At 42.9% G+C, this 26131-nt stretch overlaps 1 protein-coding gene and 1 long non-coding RNA gene across 7 annotated transcripts in view; one reads left to right on the forward strand and one right to left on the reverse strand.

Annotated features, from left to right (window-relative positions):
• The window catches only part of sema5ba (sema domain, seven thrombospondin repeats (type 1 and type 1-like), transmembrane domain (TM) and short cytoplasmic domain, (semaphorin) 5Ba), a 278351-nt gene that overhangs the window by 212822 nt on the left and 39398 nt on the right, over window positions 1–26131 (reverse strand). For 5 of the 6 annotated variants that reach the window (XM_078174762.1, XM_078174761.1, XM_078174764.1 and 2 more), the window contains exon 2: window positions 11607–11690. The exons of the other annotated variant lie outside the window; for it this stretch is intronic. The gene's annotated coding sequence lies outside the window, so the exon portion shown is untranslated. The remainder of the gene's footprint in view (window positions 1–11606; window positions 11691–26131) is intronic. 6 annotated transcript variants of the gene reach the window in all.
• Window positions 215–25421, forward strand: LOC144466887 (uncharacterized). Its single transcript, XR_013493303.1, has 3 exons — window positions 215–422; window positions 23093–23284; window positions 25169–25421. It is a non-coding gene; the product is annotated as an uncharacterized LOC144466887 (long non-coding RNA).

The raw sequence follows: 26131 nt of genomic DNA on the forward strand, positions 1-26131 counted from the left end.
AAAGTCTTTGTTGTGAGCTCAACAAGAGACATGGGGGGAGGGGGAAGAGAAACAGACAGACAGAGAAGAGAACAGAGAGTGATGAGAAGGAAAAATAAAGGACAACAATGAAAGAAGACGGTGAGTTAACGACACAGAAATAAATGTGTGAAAGTAGCAGTGGAGTGGAGCTGTGAGTAAGCTGCTGGCTGAGGGCCTGGTGGGCTAGATTTGACCCCACAGAGGAGGAGAGTGCACAGTCCAGGTCTATAATTAGAAAACACACAGTGCCACTAATCCTTACTGAATGATTAAGCAGCAAACAGCAAGTTTACAGCCAGGAACCCACAACGGAGCGGCTGTGGAGAGTCACTGTGGTTTTCCCACAGAGCGAAAAATCTGACAGAGGGAACAGTTGGGTTCTGCTTCGTGGCCAGATTCAGGTGAGGCGGGTTCAGCCCAAAATAAATCAGGGGTTTCTAATAGGATTTTAGAGATGTTAACACATTAAAGCTGGATTTATATTTGTGGGTTAGGAGGTTACAGGCTCCATATGTAACCACAGAGGAAAACCACTCCAGCCACCAGACGGAAGTGTTGGTACTGTATGTTTCTGTAAATCATGGATGTCTTACATTTGTACATTTCATACGGATCATATCAAAGTTTCTAAAGTAAAGTGGTTTACGTGCTGACAACATTACTGTGTTTTCAGCAGCTTTTTAGCCACCAAACATTTGTGTTAGCCACCTGTCGCTCTGTTTCCACTGAGGATAGTGCCATAAAAGTGGCTGTTCTTTACTGAGATATTGCCACGTTTCCTGCTGGCATAGTGCCACAAAACATTGCTCTTTTTTACAGAGACATCACTGCATTTCCAGCCAGAATAGTAACAGGAAAAAAACATTTTTAATTGAGACATCGCTGCATTTCCTGCAGAGATAATACCACAAAAAGCTGTTGTTTTTTGGGAAGACATCACTGTACTTCCTGCCAGGATATGGTGCCATGAAAAGACGGTTGTTCTTGCCAAGACATCGCTTTGTCTCCCAGTGAGATAGTGCCACAAAAAGCAGTTCATTTATGCCAAACATCACTCCATTTCCTGCCCTGATAGTGTCATAAAAACTGATGCGTTGGTGACATGAAAAGTGGTTCTTTTTTGCCAAAATGTGACTGCGTTTCCTGCCCTGATAGTGTCGTGAAAAGCAGCTGGTTTTTGCCAAGACATTGCTGCGTTTTCAGCCAGGATAGTGCCACAAAAACCAGGTAGTTTAACCCAAATCCTGATCCTTCCCCAACCATCACAGGAGATTTTTATGCCACTGTCAAAACATAAAGTTTCAACATATCCACTACAACATAATGTACAAATGTAATGTATCCGTGGTTTTCAGAAACAATGCCAACATTTATTCTGGTGACAGGATTGAGAATACAATGTGTAATGCAGACCAAAAGAACTGTGACTGATCAGCTTGGACTGTGTTTTCTGGTGCTTAAAGTATATCTGACAGTAAAAGTAAGAGGAAGAGCAAGTTTAAGACAGCCTCAGTAATCTTCTTCTCAGATACATTGTGTGATCTTGCAAAGCAGCCCAGCATCCCGACGACTACTGTTCACTGCCAACAGTTGGTGCCAAGGCAGGAGGCAGAGTGCCCTTTATTTGTGAGGCAGAGATAGGAGTGTGGTGGAGGGGCATGTTGCGTGTTACACTCTGATGCCAGAGACTGGTGTTTGCATCCCATCAGAGACCAATCAAGTCAAGTACATTTATAGCCCACAATTAAATATCACATATTTGCCTCAAAGGGCTTTAAAATCTGTACGGCGTATGACAACTTCTATTCTTGGACCCTCGACTCAAATGAGTCGGAAGAAGAGCGGCAGACGAGGGATCCCTCTGCCACGATGAGTGCGCCTTTATTTAGTTAAAGTTATCCTTCCCTAATTTACACCAAATGTTTCAGTTAACAGCCTGGGGTCCAGAACAAACTGTCAATAGCTTTTAATAATATCTTCCTATAATGTGCATATTTCACCAAGTTCAACTTGAGTTTTCGGATAGTTTTTGTGTGTAAAATCACTGCAGTGAACACGGCTGTGCTGTCAGTGGAGACACCGCAGTGGCTGCCACACACACTCTGCCCTGACACGTTGTCACCACCTCCACAAATGGATTGTGTAAATTAGCAAAGTCTGGAAATAAAGTCAGTGACGGCTCTCGCACAGTCATCATGTCCTCATTATGAGTCCGAATCATAATGCAGGTCGAGTTCACCAGGAAATAAACTTTAATTAATAAATTGTGTTTACCTATCAAACAATTTTTAATCATATCCCAGTGTCGGGGACACGTCTGATTGACAGGGTCATTTTAGCAAGGTGTAAAGCGGTCAGTCTGATGCTGTACAACATATTTACGGTGACACTCGGCTGTTGCTATGCTTCACTGTAAAGAGCGACTGATCAGCAGGCTTATTTCTATGCATTAACATTCATTAGGCGCTTTGTGTTGACCATTTATGGTTGAATATGTAGAGGGCGGGATATGAAACTGATCCACATGTGGACAATTCCATGTTCATTTAGAATTTATTAAAGGAAACTCTGCACTGACAGGTGTACACACAGTTTGATTGATCAGAATATTTTTTTGCTTCACACGAGTGGAGCGAATTACTCGCGTGTAACGCAAGTAACGCGCCACACGTAACACGTGAGTTTGGACGCCGGACCATTTTGTTAATTCGCATTATTGCATCAGTCGCAAGAGTAGCGAGCCTGCCCATTTTCACTAGATAACAACATATGGCCCGCCATTCTCTCCTCAACCATGGCTGAGATAACCACCATCGCTGCTTTGTACCTGCTCTGGAAGTCCCAGATGCGTCGGAGGGCCAAACGCCATCGTTTTTGGGTTCACCCTTCCTGCAGAAGCGCATCCATCTTGGCGAGTTTCACCACCTCCTCCAGGAACTCCGTCTGGATGACAGCCGCTTTCAGCGGTACTTCAGGCTGACTGGGGCCCAGTTTGAGGACCTGTGACTTGTGACGAGGTACGTACCGAACTGAGATTTTTGTGTACCGTAACACCCCTAATGGACAGACACGCAGCACTTCATCAAACTCATCGTAGAATGAGCAGGTCATAAAATGTTGGCGTGCTGTCACCAAAACAACCACCACGTCCTGCACAGGCCCTCAGGAAAACATTTCAGCTTTGCTTCCAGTTTTTCTCATTTTGACCATTTGTAGTGTTGCACTTTAAAAAAATCCTCAGCAGCCCAAAAAGCATCGACCCTGAAGTCACCACTGAAGAAGAGACGTCTGGGAAACTGTTGACAGGACACCTCAAACTACAAACAAGGACAATTACGACTCTTTTTATTGTGGATTTGTGATCAAAATATTGGGCACAGAGAAAGTGGGCGCTTGCAAGTGATTCAAAATACCACCACAGACATGATTACCTGTGTTTAAAGAGGAATGACAACAAAAAACAGTGCTATACATTTGCTAAATATGTCCTCAAAAAGGAAAAGCATCTCTGTCATGGGTTTTCTTTTGTGAACTAGTAGCTAGTGAGCAATATCAAAATTATACGCTTATTCTACACAAACTATAAAATCTATAAATAAACTATAAAACTATTAAATGTAATTATCACTTTCCTACTTTCTTTGATATTTTGGTCTGATATGCAGTGATGACTGCTTAGTAATGTGTATTATGTTGACGTTGTTGAGTGTCAAGTCTCTATTTGACCATGTCCTGAGATGATACGTGCACGATAGCGTTCACTAGGGCGCATCATAATAGCGTTCACTGGGGAGCATCGTGACGACACTACGCCACTGATATCAGGTTTAAACAGGCTCCTCGTGTCCTCACAAATCACAGTGTCTCTTCAGAACCAGTTAATTCAAAGTTAACTTTGTAATGGTGGACACTATGATCATTTTCTTCTTTGTATCTTTGCTTCAAAGCCCGAGACTCCTCACATTCACACGCCTGCATCGCTCCAGAATAACCAAAAGTAATCAAGGAAGAAAAGACGATCATTATCCACAACACTGCCTCTCAGTCTTTATTTCTCACAGAAGCCAATCATCTTCCTCTCAGCTCCATAAACCAGGAGACTGTTTAGAGACAAGGCAATCTGTTCAGCAGCAGCACTAAGAGGAGTAAACGCTGTTTATCAAATTCACCAGCACATGTACACAAACCACTTCACCGCCGTGTTGTGGACCGAATAGCTGAATAGCTTTACAATTTCTCAGGGACACGAAATACAAATCACAAACAAATAAAAAATAGTTCAAATCAGCATCTTTTTACACAATTATAATCCCTTAACATTGCACACTTTGCTTTTCAGGAAACTCAATAGCTGCAGAATAGTTTCAAGTATTGAGACAAATAAAAGAAGAAAGTATTTGAGGCCAGATTTATACGTTTTCATAGCCTCAGCCGCGGCGGCAGCCAGTGCAGGAGCAGCTGCAGCGGACAGCTAATCATTAGCCAGTTAGCCTCCATTATGGACTGGGATCCAGGCCTGGTGATAAAGAAGCAAAGGACTCAGGGCTCACAGCTTAATGATCCAAAGATCAGTGCAGGATTTACAGACTCAGGGTTTCCACCACAGCCCCTGGACAAAAGCCTCCTCCCTTCCTTCATCTACTCCAGCAGAGCGATTGAGTTCATAAAACCAGGAAACAATGTAGGAAAGTAATGAAATCTCCCACCTATCGCGGAAAGAAAAATAAAATGAGGGAGACATCAGTCGCCCAGGTAAAGCCTCCAGTTGATTAGATGATAAATAAAGGCAAGGTGCCAGGACCAAACATTTCACACACTGGGAGTTTTACAGTGCCTTCAGCAGCCCTCTTATTTAGTTTTCTTTGAAGACTTTGACATTATAGTTCACAGTGCACTCTGAATTTATGGGCGTTTGGTGGAAACTTGATTCAACGGTTTCAGGCCCAGAGGATCAACACTGATCGCTCTGTATTGAGTCTGAGCCACCCGCTGATGTTTGAAGACTAAACTTCCACCAAAGCTTGTAGCGGATGCCATCCATAACTGAAAGACATTTATATGTTGCAAGCACTCTGCAACGGCTGAAATCCTTCATGCAGACTCACACTGTCTGTCTGTCTGTCCTCTTCAGTTTAGCTCCTAAAACTTTTGAGAACTCCTTCGCTCCGTGGTGGAGAGATAAAAGACTTCAGGGTTCATCCAATCATCTCAAATGACCCCCAAAACATTAAAGCATCCAACAGGTCAAACAATGAACCCCCACTTCTTTCCTTCTCTCTGAACTGTGCACAGACTCATTACATTACATTTTAAAGCAAGGCCAGTGTTTACTCAGAAGATAAGAGTTTGCTTTCAGACATGAGAGTAAAGTTTGGTGCTTTTTCCAGCATTTATCTATCCAAAGCACTTCATAATTCGATCCTCATTCACAAACACACAGATGGCAGTGAGCTTCCATGCAAGGTGATGGTCGATCGTCATGAGCAACTTGAGGGTTCATCGTCTTGCTCTGAAGTACTGACACGAGTGCAGGAGGAACCCTTACTGAACCCTGTGATGAGTGGCGACCTCATCTCCAGAATAATGCGGTCTTCATGTTTCTGCAACCCAAGGATACCTTACATACAACCTTTTATGTAGCACATAGGTTGAACCTTTACATTTCTTTACACTCAACAATGCTGTGGTTAACATGTGTTTAGGTTTAGGCACAAAAAGCACAAGGCTAGGGTCGGAGAAGATCATGTTTGGCTTAAAATATCTGGATTTGGTGGCACAATGCCCACAGAAACAAAGCAATGTATCAGTTAAATCTAACCACTTTCCAGAGTACTATTGCAGCAGGAAATACACTGATGTCTCAATAGAAAACAACTGCGTTTCATTGCACAATCCAGGCAGGAAATGCAGTAATGTCTCCGTGGCATTACCCCAGCGGGAAACACAGACATGTTTTGATTGTAACAACTGCTTTTGGAGGCACAATCCCGGCAGGAAACACAACGTCTCCGCAAAAAAACAACCACCTTTTGTGGCACTTTCCCAGCAAAAAAATAGTGATGGGTTGCTAAGACACATCCCTGTTTGGTGGCTAAAGAGTCTCTGAAAATGCTGCTATGACTCGCTAAAAACCACTGGTGATGTTTTTGTTGGTCTCCAGCAGTGGTCTGCAGCTTGGCAGGCATCTCGCCTAGTTGTCACTCCATCCACCATCCCCTCCACCTCCCACTGACCTCCACCTCAGCTCATATACTAAGTCACTTCAGAAACGATGATGTGATACTTATAAAATGTAAAAATGTAATGTATCCACAGTTTGCAGAAATATACAATGCCATCTTTCACTTCTGACGCCTGGGCAGTTGGTAGGAAAACAGCTCTACCTCGTACCACAGCCGCCTGTATTCATATAGCTGTCCATTAGTTCTCCAGCCAACTGCAGCTACTGTGGATATACAAAATAAAAGGTCATCTATAGTCCTCTATCCTTTAAACTGAGTTTCTAACAATAAATGATGAATAAAGAGTGAGATAATTATAAAATCGATGTGAGCAAGAGCAAAGAGGCATTTGACACATTATAGAGGTGAAACTGACAATTTTAACTTCATTAAATCTATAATCTGTAGAGAAAGGTGATATATAGAACCCAGAGGTATTAAAAATATAATGATGTAAAACAGAGGAGAGCAAAAAAAGTCCCATTTGATGAAGTGCAACCAGAGTTTGGTGTTTTTGCTTTATAGTGACTTAATCGATTGATCACCAGCTTTGTTATTGATTCTTCCTCTGTTGATCGACTGAAGGACTGAATTGTTTCTGCACTAAATTAAAGCTGCAGCGACTACTAATGAAAAAAGCCACTAGGAGGCCGAGCAGGCTCGTAACTGGGAAGTTCATGCTGAAATTCAGGGATGCATTTTATGGATTATTATCTGAGAAAACTAAAGAAAAACTAAATGAAAAAATATGTAACGTGATATCACAGTCAACAGGAAATAACGGAGCCAAAAACTCACCCTCTTTGTCTAAGAGCCGCCACACTAGTTAATGAACAGGTAAATAATTTGAAAACACACCTCTGTGCCAAAAACAACTACCAGAAGTGAAAGTGACCAAAAGAACGCGTGCAGCTGAAACAAATAAACTACAGAGGTTAAATACACACTGTGGCTCCAACAACAGCCATAAACAATCTGTTTTCACTTTGTTAGTTTGTCATAAATTTGACATGTGAAATAAGCCGTCTCCTTTAGCTTTGTCCCTCCTCCTGCAGGACTAACTGACTGTGCGCCATCCTCAGTAACACACAGTTAAACTGTACACACTCAGACGATATTCACAGGAGACAGTTTACAGTTTAAGATGAGACAGAGATCTGACAGCAGCAACTGAAAATTCCAGAAGCTGAAGAAGAAACGAGCTAATTTGTCACGAGCTGGTAATTTGTTGCTACGCGGCTAATTAGCAATTAGTCCACTGAAAGACTGGATCCAAGTCCTGGTATGGGTAAAGGATGAATACATGCAGGTCTGACAGGACTGGCACTGAAACCACCTTCAACAGTCTCCTTATCAGATCTGGGATTTCCACGGTGGATCAAACTCTACACGAAGCCAAGTGATGACATCATCGGCTGGCATGCGTTTTAAGATGTGACATCGGCCTTGGCCCGAGCGATTTTAACTCATCTCAGGGGACCCTCTCCATCACCGTCACCACCGTCACCATCCCCCCATGTGGTGTGAATGCCTCCTCTGTGAGCCAGGCCAAGGATCTGCCAGCGGCCCCTCTCTTTGTGCGCTGAATGGCCACGGCTCAGCCACGTTTTAAGGCGCCCTAATGTACCATGGCTGGACCACAAAGGCAGCGTGGTAATTTGCCAGGGATAATGACACTCCCTTAATTCGGCCCTAGGGGCCACAAACAGAAAGCTTTAAAGAGAATCCCCATCCAGGGATGAGTCCCCTGTCCCCCCCCTGTTTTATTTTCTAGGTCTCCCTCTCCCTCAGTCCACCCGTCTCTCTCTCTCATTGGCCTGAAAGGAGCTTGTTTTCTTCCGGCTTATTGTCATCCTGAACTAAATATCAGCAAACAACAGTGGAGCTGGAGGAGACAACATGCCAACCATGACTGGAGCCCCAGATCTCCTCCCAGAGGAGCAGAGAAAACCAAGACAAACGCAGAGGAGCTGGAGCATCGCTGCTCTGCTCCAATGACACATATTAGGGAAACACATTAAGGCCACAAATTGAATCAAGCAGAGTAAGTGAGAAGAAGGCGAGCACTGAGCAAGAGGAGTAAAACAACAGGACGTAAGCAAATGCCAGGGCCAGCCTTCAGGGATATTAAGCACAGACAGGGAGGAGAGGAGGATGAGATGGGAGCATCTTCATGATGAATTGCTCTGTGCTCGTCTCCAAGGTTTTGGTTTCTCCAAGTAAAGTTTTTCATGACCACTTAAATGTCCAACTTCATCCCAAACACAGGAGGATCTGGGTTTATTCAGGGCTGTGGTTTATTTTTATTAAAGGTGGTCCTCTATAAATCTAATAACAGATGCTCTGCAGTCAATAAATCAAAAGGTGATTGATAACATGATCATTTTGTTTATAAAATTGGGAGCCCTGAACACACACACACACAAGTTCATTTGTAATCTGAATCTGCTGCAACCCATAAATCACAAATTTCACTCTCAACAATTATTTCTTCCTGATCAGGCTCCAGTAAACAAGTTTAAAACACACTCAGCAGCAGATAACAACAGGGCCTGAGGCGATGTGTTTGTTCAGTATTCTAATGTTCATGTTTATTCACATAATCTCTAATTATACCTGAAGGAAGATAACAGAACGTGTATGATCTATTAATCTACATCAAGTCTTAATTATGCAATTTCAATGCAAACAAAGGAGAGCTTGATTACTGTGAACACCACAACATTCAGCTGTTTCACATTAAACAACGAGACAAACGGAGCTGTTTGAGTCCGCACAAACGGTGGATCATAATTTCTGGAGGGGTTTTTTTTTTTTGCCTTTGCTGAATTTACAAAGCATTTAAAATGTTACTGTAACAGAGTGTAATTGTGACATTATCAAAAAGGACAGCAGCTTCCAAAATATTAAGAGGGTGAAGATATCACTTCATTGTGTCTTTAACCAAAATGTTCCCTTGAAACTGTGACACCAAACACTCTGCTTTGCATTTAGTTCACCTCATGACCTTTGGCAGCTCGTGTAAATGCACAAGAGACTGCACTGCACACACACACACACACACACACACTTAGACAGATTCAAAAGATTTGCCTACAATACATCTAAGGCCGAGTACTTCTAGTTTAGCACCTGCTGTTTATTTTGAATATTTGAGAACAATCTAAAACACAGAGCTCAATATATTTTTTGCACAAACACTCTGTCACCAGATCGATATCTCTGAGGGGACACTTGACGTTTGCCACTAATGATTGTTCCACTTCATTTTCCATAAATGGAACCACTTTTTGAGTCATCCTTGTCATAAGAGGACCTTGTTTACGATGCTCAACAGAAATCCTCTCAGAGGAGGAAATGAAACATCTTCTGAGTGCATGACAACACTGAATCAGGACAAAACACTCATCCCATACTAGTCTGGGTCCAGGCATTTTACAGCCCAGTCGCTCAGTGATAATTTTGACAGCTATTTTAGATTTAGTCTCAGCATTGAGATGAAAATGTTTATTAGTTTAGGCACATTTTAGTCATTTTTATCCTTCATAGTTTTAGTCGATGGAAATTCTGAACATTTTAGTCAACTTCAAGTCATAATGTTTTTTCATCCTTGAACTAAAGAGGATAATTCATGTATCAGAAATTAAAACCAAGGTGACAGGTTGAATAAAACTTTGAGTGGAGTCCTGCGGGGTGAAGCTGTAAAGCTTGCTGCTTGCTCTGCTGCCGTTCAGTGTCTTACGAGCGGAGCTAGCTGCTAACAGCCACCGCTGCAACTTACAAACTCCACCATCCACAGTCAGACACACACGGCTGATTATTTCTCGCACCAACTGAAACATCCTGGTGCAGACTATTTACTGGAGTTTACCAGCCTGTCACTCATCAGGCATCTCATAGTGCACCACCATCATTTTCATCACATCTCAATAAAACTGAAACATAGATTTCATCTTAGTTTTTATTATCAAGATTTATTTTTAGCTCGTCATTGTCTCGTTTTAGTCGCGGAAAAAAGGTTGTTGCAGTCGCCAAAACAAAATGATGGTACTGTACATTTCTACAAACCACTGTTACAATACACATGTACCTTTCACACGCATCATATCAACGTTTCTAAAGTGACGTAGTATATGAGCTGACTATGTCATCAGGAAGTGGAGCTGACGGAGGACAGCATGACGCCTTGGTGTGAAACCTGTCAAGGTGTTGACCACTGCAGACCAACAAACAACACTGGTTTGTTTTCACGAGTCATCTCTGCATTTCCCACCGCTTTATTAGCCACCTAATGTGATTGCAATTTGGCTGCCCTTTGCTGTGTTTTTACCAGGGATAGTATCATGAAAAGCAGTTCTTTTTTACAGACATATCGCTGCGTTTCCAGGCAGAATTGTGCCACCAAAACTTGGTATATTAGGCCAAAACATGATCTTTTCTTACCATAACCAGGTGGTTTTTGTGCCTAAACATAGCCACGTTACTGAAATGTGAAGTTTCAACATACCTGCTAAATGATCATTTATAAACATAATGAATCTGTGGTTTGCAGAAACTTACAACGCCAACATTTATCATTCATTCTGGTGATTGTTGATGTTTAAGTTAAACAGCCTGGAGCTTTAAGATGCTGAGCGTGTAATTGCATCTGTTTGGGGACTGCTGTTGCATGTTGTCACCTCCCTCACTCTCGCCCACGTGTTCTCCCCGTGTGCCATCCAATAAAAATGCCTAAAACGACTCCAAAGATACGATCGAAATACAAAGAGCCTGGGGTGTTGAGGGACGTGATAATGATGTTATTGTCTTACTGCTGTTTTAATGTGGTGGAGGTGATGTCACGAGGTGATTGTGAACTCGTGTCACAGCTCATCTCAGGAATGATTTTACTGCACAGTGTCGATTAGGCTCAGAGCTGTCTGCACCCAGAGTGATTCACTCAGACAGACAGAGACAGAGAGGTAAAGCTCCTCCATTAGGCAGCCAGTTCCTCCATCTCTCCTGCTTATCCTCCCACCCCCCACCCCCCACCACCATACTCTCACCGCTGCTTTTCAAATCACTTCACTGAGTCAGAACAGAAAAGGGCTTTCACCAGAAAACTTCTACAGAGGCCACAGACGTACTGGGGAGAGAGAGACGTTTAGAGAAAGTGAGAATGAGAGAAGAGGAATAAAGCAGCCCCTCGTCGTGGAGATTTCCACCAGAACACAGAAGTCTGGTGTTTGCCAGCACAGGAAAAATAAAAACTGAACTCCGTCACAAATACAAAGCAGAAATTCAGGTAAAAGCAAAAACTAATCAGAGAAATGCATGAAAGTGGCGTGGAAAGTTTGTAATGAGAAAAGATGAAAGTGTACTCACCAGCTAAGCATCACTGGGGTGTGTGTGTGGGGTGGGGTGGGGGGTGGGGGGCTGAGAGGGCCGTCTGTCCTTTTCAAACTGAATCTGGAAGAAGGGGGAGACACAGAGAGAGGAGGGGGAGGGTCAGTCTTTCACTCGCTGCTCGCCTCCTTCTCATAAGCAGAGTGCAGAGCCACAAAGAAGTGCTGGCGCTCTCGTAAACAAACCGCCAACTTTTCAATGCAGCGGCGAAGGCGGAGTGGGAACGGCATTTAAACGGGGACTTGATGCGGTCGGGGGCTGCAGGAAAAGAGGGACCTGCAAGATGCCTTTACATGGAGTGAAGGCCTAACTGGACAATAATAAAGCACAGAGTTCAAACACATTAAACTCTGAACTCAACACGACACCAACAGTCCTGTGACACACACACACACACACACACACACACACACACACACAGCTCAGCCCAAATATGTGCGACTGTAAATTAACAATATAGATGTAAATGAGAAGCCTAATTGTGCTGAATCAAACGTGGATGCTAATATGCAGAGAGCACTTTGGGCTCAGAGCTTTTTGATCTCAACGCCACAGAGCAAATTGGAACAAATAGCCCCGGCTGGTTTCTACGGCAACCTGAGAGAGCAGCTCAGGCCTGCCATCCCTCTTGTGCCGTCAACCACAGAGTGATATGGCCGCTGTTTCCTTCACTCCTTCCACACAGAACGGCAAAGATGAATCTAAGAGGGAGCTGTGAACAGGCACCTGTTTATATACAAGAGGCTGCTGCTCGTTAGCATCAACACACAACATCGTCTCCGATGGTTTTGACTGTTTAAAAGGCTGCAATTAATTTCATCATCAATAAATTCTGGTTTTCAACAAACCTGTCTGACAAACAGTCGACAAAATGTCAGAAAACATTAATAAAATGTTCATCAGGTGTTCCCAGAATCCAGACTCTTCAGGTTCTTGTTTTGTCCAACCAAGAGTCTAAAAATAAATCGTAATAACTCACTTACATTAATATCAACTTACAATCAGAGCTGAACGATACGGCCTACAATTAACATTTAGGGTTTTATCTCAATATCTTAAACTCTCCTCTAAACTACTGTAGACCACTAAAACACTAAACTACTAAATGAACTACTGTTTTAATCAAGTTAGAGTAATTCTATATAAATGCTGAGGTTCTGTTATTAAGATCAACAAAGTACTTTTACATAAAAGTTAAATTAAGATAAAGCCCTGTTATGATAAAGTTAAATAAAGTATTTTTATATAAGTGTTGTTAAAATAAAGTTAACTTGCTGATATAATAAAGTTTGAAAAAGTACTTTTTGTAATAAAGTATAATAAAATACTGTTTTATCCAATTTAGAGTAATTTTATATGAAAGTTAAATTAAGATGAAGTACTGTTTATAATTTTAAGCTTAATAAAGTACTGCTTTGGTCAAGCACTTATGTACAAGTTAAATAATGTTCTACCATGTGGAGACAGAAATGATAATGCCATTGTGTAAATAAGTCATCACGTGCGCCGCATAATCATTTGCATAATCGTGATTTCAATTTTGACCAAAACAATCGTGATTAGGATTTTTTTCCATAATCAAGCAGCCCTACAATAAAGTTAAATAAAGTAATGTCATAATGAAATATATTGTAGTGGAACAGTTGGTGCCTTTACTTTAAGCACTCAGCTCGTCTCAGGCTGAAAACTGTGGTTAATTTAGCTGTGAACTTAAAGCTTCCTGTCAAAAGTTAGATGTTAGCAGTTAGCGGTAAGCTAAACCTGAGGAACCATTAAACGTCAGAATTTATTCACTGTGAGCAGGAATCAAACCAACAGCTCTCAGTTCAGATAATACTCACATATTCAATGATATGAAACTGAGAAAAGCAAAAAATCTCACATTTGAGCAGCTGGAACCAGAGACAACTTTGCATTTTTGCTTCATTAATGAAATGATCGATTAATAAAAAGATCCATTGATTTAAATCCAGTTCAAAGTTTATTCTCCCAGACTCTCCAGCTCAGTGCTGAGACTCGGACCAGCCACAAAGACAGGTAGACAAATGCAGTAAAGGGGATTTTCTATGGAGCTAAGCTGAGAATTTAGGGCTGAGCAGCAGGAAGTGTCCGCTCACACACAAAGAACCTCCCCATAATCTCCAGTGTCAGTGTGGGATCAGGATTTATTCACTGCAACAAGTGAGGACCAAGAATTCTCATAAACTGCTTAGTCTGTGACCTATAGTCTTCCTCACTCTCAGCCACACACACACACACACACACACACACACACACACGGTCTCCTCCTGCAGCGACGTCTCTACAGCAGACACTCAGACAAACAAAGTCTGGAACGACTCAACCTTGTTCACATTCAGTAAAACTTTATTGACCAGTGGCCTCATTACAGGAGAGGATCCGAAGTGCTTAACTCAAGTTTCAGTGAGGAAAAATGTTTTCCTATTACAGAAGTTATTCCTAAACTCATGGCTGTGTCTGATCCAACCTGACCTAACTGTAGAATTGATCCATCCTGTCGTGTATCAGTGTTTAGACTGTACCCAGACTGGCTGTGTCTTTGATTCAGACATACCGGGGGCTGCCTGAGATGGAAAAGCCTTGATACCAATGACTCTGACTTGTCACCTCCGTCTGGCAGTCACCCTCAGCTACAAAACCCGAGTGCATTTGTGATCTTTACAACCACTGGCAGCGCCCCACGCCTCCTTGTAGGCCTCCAGAGCCAGACGGAGCACGTTGATCAAATCCAAAATTGATTGTCTTGGCAGTCGATATAAGCCATTAATACATGGTCCAAAAAAATCAAAGTGTCATCATAAGGTTTGAGAGGCCTTTTAATCATTACAGTTCAGTGTTCGTGCTGTTCATACACACCTAACAACACTGCTGCTGACATCTCTGCCACTTAGTTTGAGTTAAGAACAGAGTCTGTGCCATCACGATTCAGGATTTTAACTTGGGAAACTCCTGAGATACAACATTTCTGTAACTTATCCTGAGATAGGACAGGATTATTCATTAAATTCAGTCAGTAAACATGTTTTATGAACACCAGAAATCTTAAATGTCATCCTAAACTGAGACAAGATTAGATCAGACTCACTGGCAGGCATGTGACATTCAGCGTGATGCACATCACACTGCAGAGATGTTATTTCACAAACACATCAGATCCAACACCTGGGCCTCATGCTTCATGTTACCTTTATTCAACCAGGACGTCCTACTGAGACGGAAAATCTCTTTTACAACAGAGACCTGGCCGAGACATCAAAACACATTCAAATGCAACTAATACAACATATAACAACAACAACAACAACAACAACAACAGCTACTCAAACACAGTGGCCTCTAGCACACGTCTCTGTCACCACATCTCATTATGATGCCCTTAAATTCATCAATGGATAAGTGTGTGTGCAGTTTCCCTCAGATCTGTTAAAACCCATGGTACATTAAAAATCCACCACAGCAGGGTGCAGAGCTTGGCTGAAGATTGCACAATATTTTACTTTTCCAGGCCTGCAAACATGACTGTAAAATTCCATGCCTTTCCCAGGTTTTCCATGACCATGGAAACACTGTTGATACTAGAACACTAAGAAGAAACTGTGATAAGATTTAAATTACGCCAAACTCTGTTGAGGAAACATGACAAGAAACGTGTCCTCAAAAGCACATTTCAGTGTGAGGAGTCTGTGGGAATGAGAGGTGACCTGTTGTAGAGTTAAGATGTCTCACTGGATAAGAGATGTTTGGTGGATCGGACACGCATTGTTGGCATTGTACTTTTCTGCAAACCAAGAATACATCACATTTGCATGTTTCATACGCATCATATTGTTTCCTGACTTATCAACAATGACACAGGATATGAGCCGACTTTGGACCACAGCAGACACTGTTCAACACCCACAACCAACAAAACCAGCTGTGTTTTAGGTGGAGATATGCCCCCTTTCAGCTTGTTAGTATTGGACCTTTTTCCTGTTGACCTATTACGTCACAGACCAAACAATGGACAAACAAGTTAGCTACGGTTAGCTAGCAGCTAACTGCTACCATGGTGGACAACTTTACAGCTCTGTACATTTGGTCCGTCCAAAAAGTCACGGCTCTGGATGTAGATTTCTCCATGTTGTTACCGGCTTCTTCTTCTCTTACACATTTAATGCTATTGGACTTCCGGGTCAAAGCCCGGGGCGGAAACTGTGGAGCATGCTCAGAGCGCCTCGGCCAGTTTGGGTCTGATTGACTGTATACATGCAGGAGTCACATGATCTGGGTGTGTTAGTCCCACTGTGACACATTCACTGCAGGACCATTTCACTCACACTGACATGTTTACAGGGATTTTAAAAGTCTGACACAATAAATCCATTTTCTCTGATGTCATGGAAACAGACTGAGTGTTACAGGTCAAAGGTGGGTGCGCCCTTTTTCTTTGCTGGTTTCCTGTGTTTCTTTTCTTGCGTGCAGAGAGTGGTTGGACACACCTGAGATCTAATCATCCATTCAGGATGTGATGGTTAAATACCTGAAAAAAGGCTGCGGCCTATGGGCCAGCGTGGGCGCTGTGTGTTAGATTGTTGGTAATCTTCACTCCCATCTGGAGTGAGGGCGGCAAACCCGTTGTTGAACTGTTAATTTAGACATAGCGTTGCTGTCTTTGTTTATCTTTAAAGAAAGTAGTTTTTGTGTAAATCTTGAAGCGTTCCCTTAAACCCTTTTGTTGCTAAATTTGTGCAATGAATCATAACTTTTCTTTAAACACTTATCTCTGCTTGCCTTTCTCCTTTTTCCCCAGTTTCACTTTCACTGATCATCCCGAGTCTGATCTGGGAACATAACAATCACTGTGTTTCCAGCCTGGACTGTTCCCCAATAACTGGGTACTTTAAGCCAAATCATGATGTTTCCTCATGACCAAGTGGTTTGTGTGCCTTAACCGAATCACCTTAACCACACGTTGTTGAAAAAGTGCTGGAGGAACAGTCAGAGGATCACCTCAGTCATTAGGAAGCATCACCTGGGACCTGTGAGCACCTGTATCAAATTTAATGACAATCCATCCAACAGCTGTGAAGATATTTGAGTCTAGACTGACCAGCCGACCGGCTGACTCTGCCACCCCCAGAGCCATGTCACTAAAGTGGCTAATAGACCTTTTTTACAGCCGACAGTTTGGCATGTCACAGCAGGAAAAGTACAGGTGTAATTGCTAAAAATCACTGCATTCAATTTAGGCTAGCTCATTGCAGGGAGCTGGTGCTGGGTGTGCTGGCTCACTGCCACAGCTTAGACACTTACACACAACTGTGTGAGCCATTGTTACAGAAATTTGTGTCACCTGTGTGTTTCCTGCTGTGACAAGTCAAAATATCTGCCGTTGTGAAGGAAGTTTACAAGTTGTGGATAATCGTGGTCATGATCAGAACCAGTCTGAGTCTACACTGAAAGACAGGGAACATCCCCTGGTACTTATATTAACATAATATTATAATGTGCAGCTCAGTATCTCTGAGTCGTCAGGAGATATATTCACTTTTACTGTTTTGATGTTCCTCTAATTATTTCTATATTCATCTCACACACACACACACACACACACACACACACACACACACTGCAGACACAAGACTCTTGAATTAGTCCTTGAAAGTCATCTGCCTGCTTGGCGTTCTCTCTGTTGGTGTGTGTGTGTGTGTGTGTGTGCTCTGTAGTGAACTTGAGATGCTCTCTAACTGGCAGCTCTTCTCCAACCAGTATGAGGCCGTTGAAGCAGTCATGAGGTTGCGATCACACTCTCGTGCTCCAATCTGGAACTTTCTTTTTGTCTGTGGAAACTTTAACATCTCGCTGCAGTGTGTCTCCCTCACTTCTGTCCATAGGAAGTGTTTATCAACGGTCGCCATCGGATCCAGCAGAGAAAATCAAATTCTCCTAATTAAACTCCAGTTAGTGGTAACTGAATCAGACGAAGTAATGAAGACTTAGCGGGAAGTAGGTGAAGAGGCGACTTATGAAACAGCGGGAGTTCCCAACTCAACAACTCATGGAGTTTATCTCACACACACACAGAGATACACACACACATTCACACAGTGTACATGTGTGTAGTTTGACGCTCCTCCTTCAGGGCAGTGAAGGAAATATGTCTAATTAAGAGCGAATTATAGCCTGCAGCTTTCCAGTTTACATCAGTGTGGAGCAGCATGCTATTGTTAAACTGACTTTTTTTCTTAAGTTTAACACAACAGATCCAAGTTTTACTGAACAAGGACACACTGCATGATAGAAACAGAGACAGCAGCAATCCTAAAGTTTCTGGGTAAAAAAAAAAGTCATAAAAACTTCTCACATAATGTGTCTTCAGATGCTGCCGACAGGGAGGCTGACTGTCACCTCCAACAACATCAGCTCAGCTCTGTGTGGTTTCAAACACAAAATAGTGTTTAGAAAAAAATTTAAATTTCTAACAAAAAGCTCACAACAAAAAAATAGTTGTCAACTCAATTAACTGACCAACCACTGATGTGAACTCTGACCTGAGGGAGATTTTTCTGTGATTCTCCAGAATCAAGATTTCTGCAAACCACAGGTCAAAACATTTGCACGTTATCATGTGGCCGACACACAGAATGTTTATGTCGTTAATGTGTGGTTATGCTTAGGCACAAACACCACGTTGTAATTGAGAAAACACACAAAGGAGATGACGGAGACCACTTTGACATGATGAGCCATAAACTGTGTTTTCCCAGCCTTCACACCTACACTGAGTTTCTGAAAATCACCCTGGATGGAGTTTTACAAAAAGTCATTTTTCAGTGTCCTAAAATGCAGTATGCATGAGGACTAAAGGCCACAGAATAAATACATAAATAATCCAGTGTGCAGGGCTGAAAATTTACTTTTTGGCTCACTGGCCAAGGGGACTGGTAGATGAAAAAATCCACTGGCCAAGCATGTTTTTTACCAGCCAAAATAATGAGTTGCCTTTTTCTGTCACATATACATTTGTTTCAGTACTTTTCATTGAGATAATACAGTGTCATGTTGAATAGAAGCTTAAAGGAGAGGCCAGAGTGAAATCTGAAGCAAAATTAGTTTAATATCAAGTTTTGAGCTCAAAGTTCCATTTGTACTTCAAACATTACAGTAATTTACAGTAACACAGCAGGCTATGTGACACTTGCTGCATTCATAGTCACGGGTGCTTCATCGTTTTGTTACCGATGACAAACGAGCTGTTACCATTTTTGTCTTTAGCATACTGCTGACATATATTACAGCTCATTACTGCACCCTCAGTATCGTAGTGTAGCCAGCCGCTTGAAACGCCGTTATCGCCAAACCTCCATTTCTCACAAAACTTTCTTTTTTTCTGTAACGTTACAGCTTCAGCTTTGTCCTCATCTGTGTTTTTTTATTTTGTCGGTGGTTTACATACACCTGGTAAATGTCGCCACATGACGCCCGTGATGATAGCCTGCTTGCTACTAACAGCAGATCATGGATCTAGGCGCGCGATATGCCTACGTGCGCGCGCGTCCTCCGAGTAGGCCTACAGGTTCCTTGATGCAGCAGGGAGCAATTTAAGTGCGATTCACAGCAAACAGAGCGCCAGTCTGCCATTAGCCACCGTCAAATAGCTATTATATATAATATATTACATGACTGTTTTGGTACAAACAATTACCCGTCAATGTGGCGGAGAGCCTTCCCAGATTTAGTTGCCAAATGGAAAATCTACCCACATTTGGCGCTTGGTGGGTGTTAATTTTCAGCCTTGCCCGTGTACGTGTGGACAAAGCCTAGACAAGTGAATTGGGGTGTTAATGAGGGACAGATCACAGCAGGACTAATGAGGGACAAGTCAAACAGATCAGAGCAAATGTCAAATGCAGTATGCCAAAAACACCAGGACGGTCTACTACATCCAGGCTGATTTCATGCTCTTTTGGCTATTCTTACCCACAGTCCTCTGAACAGCGGATGACACGTCACATCGACTGAGCCACAAACAGATGACAGCTGACTGACAGCTGTCAGAGGTCACAATGACAGATGACGGCATATTCAAGTAACTGATGACCAGTCGAACAGTAACAACAGAAATATTAATTGTTTAAGTGAACAAAATAATCATAAATATCACAAACAACAACAGAAGGACAGAACTATAAAATAACACTGACAGAACTGCAAATGTACAGTCTGTGCAGTTATATCTTTAAACTTAAGTAACAACAGCAGAGCTCTTCTCATTAATCTCTAGCAACCTCGGTCGGTGGCATTTGTTTTATCTCCATGGTAACAGATATAAAAGCAAGAGGGTCAAAGTTCAGGGCGTGATGTTATGAGACAGTAGTGTGTCCTGATTGTGAGCAGACTGCATGAAACAGTACAGACTTTTTAAAGGCAGCTGCAGTACATACTGAAAGTAGAAAGTATGTGATTCATAATGCGTCCAATCACCAAGGCAGGAAGTAAAACAAGACATGAGGACCTTCAAAATAAAGCAGGAAACAAACTAAAACAAACAGCATTATGACATGAGTGCTGCTCCATCACCAAAAATCAAAACAAACTTGGAGCCTGACATCGCTCTGAAATCATTAAGCTCTGAATGTTTTCTGACGCAGTTTGTTTCTGTCAGTGATGTCTGTCGACAGGCGGCTGAAATGTTGCTGTTTCATAATTTCACTTTATAAACAGACAAAATGCAGATGTTTTGATGCATGTCAATAGATGAATAAATTAAAGATTGGATAAAAAACACTGAGCATTTCAAGCTTGTAATTATTTTGCTCTAAAATTCAGCAAAACTGCAAATTTCCACCGTGCGCTGAGTAACAAAGAGGAAGAGGCACATCATCTTGTCTCTGCTCAGCTGTGCTGCGTCTCTGCCCACTCACATTCAGCACAGTAAACTATCAGTCTGCCACATGCAGAGACACTGTTTCTAAATTACCTTGACAACTATTTGTGCATTATGTGCTGTCACTTTTGTTCACACTGACGACACGAATGCTGCCCCTCCAATAAACAGGTCCAGATGTACTTTCAGTGATATAAAATGTGAAGAGACTTGGATCAGACTGTGGCAGGAAACAGTAAACTGCACATGACAAACGATGCACGCAGGGCAGAGTGGTCATTATCCAACACTGATCAGGATGCAGAAGAGAGCGATTACACAATCTGCAGATCAGCAGCCTCCACTGAAACTGCAAAAACCAAAGTATGATGGAACAACAGAACTCCTCTAACACTTAGCCCAACACCTGAATCTTTACAATTCACAGCCTCAGGATGAATCCAGACTAAACACAACAGAAACAAATAGAGAAGCACTGTGTCCAAGAACATCTCAGTGAGAGCAGACAGGATGTTGTAAACGGGCTGAGAGGAATCAAGGAGGTGAGGCTGTATTTACAGTGAGACTTTTATCTGCCTTAAATGTTACCAGAGAAATTACCACCACACAATAAAGACATTACCCACCCCTAAAACAAAGCTTTACTGACATTAGCTAACTATCTGGTTTGTGTGGAACAAAGCAAACAAGCTTCATATGACCAAGGCTGAGAAATGAAGCCAAAAACTGCAGTTCCTCTAATGTCCACTTGAGGCTGCCTCCAAGAGCAAGTCAGTCCCCACAGACCCCCGTGTTAACATGTGAAAATAAACATGTTTACAGCCTGGTACAAATAAACAGTTTTAGTCTCTATAGCTAATTTCAACACTCATGACATCTATGCAGGGCTGAGGTTGGATATAACTCACCTGTTTAAGTGTTACGAAGGCTGACAGGTGAGTGTCGTCAATTCATGGAAATTAATTGTAACACCTTGGGTGACTAATAAAGCTTTGTTTACTTTTTGGTTGTACCAGGAGATCCTCAAAAGGTGCGGACACACCAAACCAACATCAAAGAACTAGCGGCGACGAAAGCCAACTGTTGCGTCGTCTACGTCACCTCACGTCGCCCTGTGTCAGTTGCATTTGAACACACTACACGGACTACATCCGACAGCCAAGTAGCACGTACGTTCTGCGCCTGCGTGAGAGAGAGCGGAGTGAGAGAGTGGTACATCCTGTCAGCCGAGGGGTTTCCTATCTGTGCAGCCGAGCACCGCAGCACCTCCACGAACTATTACATCCAGACGGTCCCGGTGTTTCCTCCGCAGGCTCCACTTCACTCAGCTGCCCGATAAACCCGCTGCTTCTTCCCACTTTAACCTGAATAACAAACCAGGGCTCGGTGCTCCGGTTGGATCCAAACGGAGAGCCGGGGCTAGCTCAGAGACTAGCGGAGGCTAACTGGCTGTGCTTCCCTCCGGTCATGCTGCGGCTAACGCTCCGCTAGCCGCTCCCAGCTAGCTCCGGTTTGTTATTCAGGTTAAAGTGTGAAGAAGCAGCGGGTCTGTGGGGCAGCTGAGTGAAGTGGAGCCTGAGGAGGAAGTACCGGTTAGCCCCGGTTTCACTACAGGCAGATTCACTCGCTACAGGGGCGAGGAAATAAAACCTGAACAGCCAATCAGAGTGATCTCTCTCACTGACAAGCTCCGCCGCCAATTCAACATGCTCAATCGGCCGAAAAGCCACCGACGCTGAAGTGTCGACGGTGCGGGATACACTGCAAAAACTAGGCCGACAGACGCTCACCGACGGCCCGACTTTGGTCGACGGCCGACCATCGGCTTGGTGTATCAGGGCCTTAAGGAGTCGGATGTTCAGTTTTTTTGGCAAGTACCATTTAGTCTTATTGTTTTAAAGCCTGTTTTTCACTCAAGAAAATTAGCATTACAACAGAAGCTGTACATGCACCATGCTAACCAAGCTAGCACCTATAGCATTAGGGTTAGCCACACCCTCTTGTCCAAATATGGTCACTACTGGCTCCAAAAAATCCAAAATGGTTAAGGTCAAAATGCCAAATGAAAAGCTTCAAAATGCAGTCCACAAGTCAACAGGTGACATCACAGACGCTACGTCCATTATCTTATAGTCTATAGTCATTACCTAATGGTGTGAGGAAGGCTAGTGTCTTAACTTATTTGGGCCTATTTATATTCATTTTGAGGCGATTAATATTTGTACTAGACGGTGTCAGTAAAGCCAGTCTCTTATGTTGTTTTATATATTGATATAGTTTTATTTTGAGGCAGCCTGCTGTCAGTGTGGTCTTAATTCTCCTACTGAGCCTTGTTTTGTGCTGATATGTGAGTATATGTGAGGTGTAACATTATAGTGATAGCTTGCAGTGCATCTCGGGTGATACTGCAGAGTAACGTGATACAAAGTCCTGCACAGGGTCGGGTACCTCACAGGTAACCCACAAAAAGCTGTTTAACAGGTAAACATATGTTGATATATAAACTGACGGGTAAAACTTAACTCCATGTGGGCGGGCAGCAGGTGAGAACCAAAATCTATTGTATGTTTTTCAGAATAAAACACAGTAAACGTGGAGGACTCCAGCCATGACACTCTGCAGCCCGAGGATGAGGTGGCAGCCTACATGGAGTTCGGATCCTTTGGAGGTTTGATGGTGGTGGAAGGAGCATGCTAACATGTTTCCTAACCTGGCAGTGATTGAATGTTTCCACCATCCAGTCAAAGAGACGGAGAACCAGCTTCATGTGAGGGACTGGACCCTGGGGGGGGGGGGTTTGATTACAGTGTGGAGGGTCGGTGTGGCGAGTGTTTATCTTCCAAACTTACTGTGTTTTCAGTGTGAAAGTCTGTCTTTGTATCAGAACCCTTCGACTACAAACAGGAAACACTTTCTGCTGACATAACGCCTTTGACTCTTTATCAAGATCCAGATATTTTGTAGTGCAGTGCATCATCTTTTGTTCTGATGATTCAGCCTTTTCCAGGCCAACAGAAGTTTTGGAGCTGCTCCAACTATCGGTCTTGTTGTCTGTGCAGAGAGTGAACAGAAGTTTTGGAGCCCAGGACCTTTAACATCGTTTACATCCCAGTCTAATAAGTGAAGTCAGGTCAAGTCACGTCAGTTTAAAGCAGAGAATCACTGATCCTAATGTCCTTTGTCTCGGCTGGATTTAAAAGACAAAGGGAGAGAAGGAGTGAGACAACGGCAATTACACCAGCTAAATAATAGATCACACATCCAAGTGGCTCACATGGCAGCACACACACATACATACTGCCTCCAAAAAGGTCGTCTCCTACAGACGAGGCGGGCGCACAACCTGAAACCATGGCATCACGTTGACAGGCAAAGTCATCCATTACCCTTGTTATTCTGCCCCGTGCTCCTGCGTCTCTACAGGCCCAGTTCCCAGCCCAGTTTCATATGTCCTCGGCTTTCCATCATAGCACTTGACACCTGTTTATATACGGTGTGACCTCTGACCCCTGCACCCCCTGTTCTCAGAGTCAGTCTCCCCTGGTTGGTGGAGAGGGAACTTGTGTTATTGTACGAGTGGTGATAAATGACTTTAAGGTCACGGCTGAGATGTAAACAAGGACTGAACATAACGACCACAGAGGGAATAAAAGCATCGCTAATTTAACGGGGCGGCTGTTTGTGCCACGCACCCACACATCCGTCTATACACTGTAATTGTTCTACAGTGTTCACATACTTAAAAAATGATTTCAACCTTGTGTCGTGTGTGTGTGTGTGTGTGTGTGTGTTTCTATCTGATCGCTCACTAAGCTCAAGAGGGTCTCTGTCATAATTAAGTGGCACCTCCATTAAAAAAAGCCCGAGGCTCCAAACACATCAGCGTTAGCTTTAACGCTACAAACTGCACGGCTGACCAGCTGGCTTAGAGAAATGACGGAGGGCTAACGACGCTATTTAAATGCATCAATCCTCAGAAACGTGACATGGCCTCATACAGACTGTACTCTATCAGGGCTGGGACATACTGAATACTGAATGTTAATGATGAGCAATATTCACAACAGCCTGGATGGAGCTCTGGGTGATACAAAATAAGGCATAATCATTATTATAGCTATGATCTTTAAACGGCTTTTATTTATTTGATCAAGTGTTTTTTACTTTATTTTTTTAACAGCTGAGTTTTCCACAGAGCAAATAATGAGTGAAGCAATCAGTTATTTTTTATGATTTTACGATCAAATTTTCAACAGTTTATTATGAAGATTAACTGAGTAATTGGACAATAGGCCCACTTTGCTAGAGTACAAGCTGTTATGAGAAAAAATAAGAAACCCAGGTCTCTTACAGTGAATAATTACTCACAGGTGTCCTTGTTGTTTAATATTATGACCACTGCAACAGGTGGATTACAAGTGTTTAAAAATAATAGCATAAACAACAAATGAAGATATTATGACTAAGCTTCAGGATAAAGACCACGCGACTTTCTCCCACTGATTCAAACCACCTGCATCTCGCTAAATCAACTACCTGTGCATCATCAATTTAATCACCTGCTGTAACCTACGTCAGTTGTGTCTGACCCTTCTCCTCTGTTTGTCTCAGTTCTCAAACCCTGTTCTTCTTCTCTCTTCCTTCTCAGCAGGACAGCAAAGTGTCTCAGCTGCCAGTAACGTCACCTCACAACAAGATGGTCCTTGAAATGAACCCACCACGGAGCTCATGGAGACGAGTCCCCCACCCTCAGTGTCGACCCCTGGGTCATAAACACTCCAGCCTCACCACGACTCCATCCAACCCCATCATACACGACCCTGACCAACCTTCAGGTCCTCTTCATCCCCTGACAGATGACCCCTCGACCACCATCATCCCATCACACTCCACCCTCTCCTCGTCACCCAATAAATCTACTTTTATACGGTATATATGGCGTCGTCTTTGTGTGTGAAACTTAAAACCATATCATCACCATGCATGAGTGGTTTTAGCCAAAACATGGTGGTGTGGTGGATAGCACTGTCGCCTCACAGCAAGAGGGTTGCCGGTTCGATCCCAGGTGTGGGAGCCCTTCTGTGCGGAGTTTGCATGTTCTCCCCGTGTCAGCGTGGGTTCTCTCCGGGCACTCCAGCTTCCTCCCACAGTCCAAAGACATGCAGATTAATTGATAACTCTGAATTGTCCATAGGTGTGAATGTGAGTGTGAATGGTTGTCTGTCTCTATGTGTCAGCCCTGCGATAGTCTGGCGACCTGTCCAGGGTGAACCCTGCCTCTCGCCCGATGTCAGCTGGGATAGGCTCCAGCCCCCCCGCGACCCTCAAGAGGATGAAGTGGTTAGAAGATGAATGAATGAATGAATGAATGAATGATCTTTACCTAATCTCACCATTACCGTGTGATGTTTGTGCCTAAAGCTAACCACACCTTCACCACAACGCTGTTGAGAAACTAATTAGAAATTAATCAAAATATTGCTGAAATGAAACTAAAATTTCTAAAAGTGTACAAGCTGTTTACATGATGCCTTTACACAGTATGTTTTCTGATTTATAAGCATTATTATCACCAAAAAGTTCAAGTTGCAGATTTTCCCCACGTCGCTCAGCT

The sequence above is a fragment of the Epinephelus lanceolatus genome, chromosome 14 (assembly GCF_041903045.1).
Source record: "Epinephelus lanceolatus isolate andai-2023 chromosome 14, ASM4190304v1, whole genome shotgun sequence".
NCBI classification, from domain to species: Eukaryota; Metazoa; Chordata; class Actinopteri; order Perciformes; family Serranidae; genus Epinephelus; species Epinephelus lanceolatus.